The following is a 3,767-nucleotide window of genomic DNA, read 5'->3' as shown; positions in this document are numbered from 1 at the left end:
ATGTGGTGCTGGGGGATTGAACCGCGGTTCCTGATGCTTTTGCTAAGCTTGTTCTAAGTAGGTGCTTTAGACCACTGAGCCATCTCTCCAGCCCCTAAAGCTTGTTAAGTGCTCAAAACAGTATCTGTACACAGTGAATGCTCGAGGTGAGTTGTTATGATTATTCCCTATTGTGCAGAGGCAGGGGGAATACCACGAAGTCTAGCAAGTCACTCTTCACTCCTTCACTACATCCTAGCCAGGAGAGCAGGGCATCTACCCACTGAGTCCTATAACCACAGCAGGCAACTCAAGCTGAGGACGAGCCTATGGCTCTTGGCCCACAGAACCAGACAGAAGGAGGTCTTGGCAGGCACAGCCTTGGCCAGCAGAGCACTGAGGTGGTCACTTCCACATTTTCCTTCACTTCTGTTTGGCAGCAGTTCTCCGGGTGACTCCTCAGGCAACCTGGCACTTGTATATATACACACATGTGCATGTATGTGCACATACACACACACACACACACACACTTTGGATGTCTTTTCTGAATGCAATTTCTCATTTTGCTCTGGAAGTCCCAGTCAATATAAGCGAGGGTCCGATGGGAAAAGAGAACCTATCCTAAAACATCTCAAGGGGCCATCTTGGGAAGAAACTGGGTGTGAACATGATGGAACAGTGGGGAAGCCACTGCCCTCCAGGCTGGAGGGGCAAGGGAGTGGGTGATGGCCCAGGAGCCCATGGAAGGGATCTGCCGCACCCAGAGATGCTGCTGAGGCAGAGACAGAGGGGAGCCCTCCAAGCTTCTTCCTGTGTGCCCACTGGGCTCAGACAGTGCCTTCCAGCAGCTCCAGGGGATGGCAGATAAGCCTGCAGTGCTCAGAGATAGAGACAGAGACAGAGACAGAGAGAGACAGACAGAGAGAAAGAAGACAGGGAGAAACAGAGAGAGAGACAGAGACAGAGACAGAGACAGAGACAGACAGAGACAGACAGAGACAGAGAGACAAAAGACAGGGAAAAACAGAGAGAGAGACAGAGACAGAGACAGAGAACAGGAATAGATCTCAGGGGACGTGGGGCCAACACAACACCAGCCTAGGGCTTTCCACTTTGGCATTCCCATTGTTCATCAGTGCCTGGCACAGATCTCAGTTGTGTGTGTGTGTGTGTGTGTGTGTGTGTGTGTATGTGAATAAATAATTGACTGCTGGGGGATGAGGGCACAGGGTGCCATGCCACTGATCGCCTTTTAAAATGAACATATGGTGGATGCACTCTGGAAAAGTGTTTGGTGGTATCTGTCGAAGATGAACACACTATGACCTAGCTAGTCCTCTAAGTGCATACCTAACCGAAATGCATACCTGTGTTCACCAAAACCTACTGGAATATTCATAGCAGCACTTATTACAACAGCCTCAAACTGGAAACTCCCCACTTGCTCATCAACAGTGGAGTGGGTAATCACAATGGAATACTGTCCGGCCACAGAAGGGATGGTCTATAATTACCCACATTGGTATGGTTGACTCTTGTCAACATGTTGTTGAGCGAAAGAAGCCAGACACAAAGGAGTATGGACTGCCTGTTTACATTTATCATACATGCATAACAGCTAATACCAATGTCTGGTTTTAGAGTTACTCTTGGTGATAGTGATGATGTGTAGGGACTTCTGGGAAGTAGTGGGGGCTGATCATGTTCTATTTCTTTAATCATGTGTTGGTCACAAAATGTGTTCAGTTTTTGAAGTTGTGTTGAACTGTATAGTTATGATTTGTGCACATTTTCTCATACACAATTCTTGACTAAAAAATGAATACCCTAACAAAAGGACTATTTTCTATTTTCTGCTTCCTGTTGTCCTCATCTGAGCCCAGAAAGCTTTCTGGAAAAATGGTTGAGGAAGGAGGAGGAGATTTGGTTCATAATCTACAATGAGAAAAAAAAAAATGGGTGAATAGATCTGGGTCAGTTTTAGGTTCCAAGCCCTGGGATGAGCTCTTATGGGACGGGCTCCTGACCCTCCATCACACATGAGGACACAGCCCCCTCAGGGGGTGTCATAGGATTATGAGGAATGACCCTTGGTGGGGTGACTGACTCCATGTCACACTACTAGTAGGTGGCTGGGGGTACTATGCAGATGTCCCTGTAAGAGAGAAATGTTGAGTGTAAGTCACTGTAAGCTGTAGGTCATTACTTTCTTTTGCTCAACACAAGTTCTTCTAAGGCAGTAGTTCTGGGTGTGTAGGAGAAGTGAGAAAGGGGTAGCTTGAAGTTGGGGAAGTTAGGAGCAGATCATTTTGATGGCCTAGAGTTCCAGCCCTGGCTTGATAACTGGCTGTCAAAAATTGGCTCCATCTCTCAATGTTTTATTCTTCTGTCTCCACCTCTGTAAAAGGGGGATGAATATTTTAAGTGATTATGCTACACATCTTTCAAGATTGCCAGCAGGATCAAATGGAGTGGCATAAGAAAAAGTAGCAGTTTGGAAAGTATGACAACCACACAGGCACTCCAGCAGCCCTCCGCCTGGGCGGAGCCATGCCCCGGTCTGGCAGCCATTCATCGTGCATGGTTACGTGACAAACTGCCTCAGCTTGCAGGCTTTCAATAATAATAGTGATAATCACCATTGTTATTTCTTAATATATTTATTATCCATTAGGTAATATTGTTCTTACTTAATAAAAGCACCTATACCCATCATTGTTTCAGTGACTACATACTGAGTGCTCCTGTGTGCTCCATGATGTGCAAAGCATGTTCTGCACATTATCTTGTTCCACCAACTTGATGATTCTGTGAGATACAGACACCTTCATGAACCTCATTTTACTCAGGAGAAGACTGAGGTTCAGAGCAGTTAAGCAACTGGTCCGAGGTCACGTAGCTATTCTGGGTGGGGCTAGAATTGTGATCCAGTTTCATCTCATTCTGATCTTTTTTTTTTTTCATCCTATCTGCCATGTTACAGCAGTGAGCATGTGGGGACCCCAAACCTCAAGGGACTTTCGGCAACACCTGGAACACTTTTGTTTGTCATAACCAAGAAAGTGGGCAGGGGCACCTGTGGGTATCATGGGAGTTGCTGCTTGCGTTAGTTTCCAAGGCTGCCATAAAAAATAACCACAAGATCTGGAGATTAGATGCCTGGAACCGAGGGTCAGCATGGCCGCTCTCCATCTCAAGGCTCTAGGGAAGAATTCTCCCCTAACTCTTCCCGGCTTTCTGGTGGCTCGGGGCCAAACTCGCTGTTTGTTGGCTGTGGCTGCAATGCCCCTGTCCCTTTCTCTTTTTCTCATGGCCTCCTTCCCTCTGTCTTTATGTATCTTCTGCTCTTCCAATAAGTCTCAGATTCATTGTTCTTTTAATTTTATTTCTATTGAACATTAATAGTCTGGGTATGGTGATGCACACCTGTAATTCCAGCACTCAGGAGGCCGAGACAGGAGGATCAGCTAGTTTAAGGCCAGCCTGGACTACACAGTAAGTCCAAGGCCAGCCTGCACTATATAATGAGACCTTGTCCAAAATAATAATAATAATAATAATAATAATAATAATATGAATCATTGGATTTAGAATCAACTCATAATCTAGAATTCTTCCAGGATGTGGTAGGTCTCATTATATAGTGCAGCAGCCAGGGTAAGTGGCTCAACCCTTTCTATTTTGAGTGCTTGTTTAAACATCAGGGCTGGGGAGGTGGCTCAGTAGAATAAGTGCTTGCCTGGCAAGCACAAGGGCCTGAGTTCAATCCCTAGTTAAAAAAAAAA

This window comes from Octodon degus, unplaced genomic scaffold, assembly GCF_000260255.1.
Source record: "Octodon degus isolate 3935 unplaced genomic scaffold, OctDeg1.0 scaffold00011, whole genome shotgun sequence".
NCBI lineage: Eukaryota > Metazoa > Chordata > Mammalia > Rodentia > Octodontidae > Octodon > Octodon degus.
The sequence above is the reverse complement of the archived record's forward strand: the minus strand, read 5'-3'. Positions refer to the sequence as shown.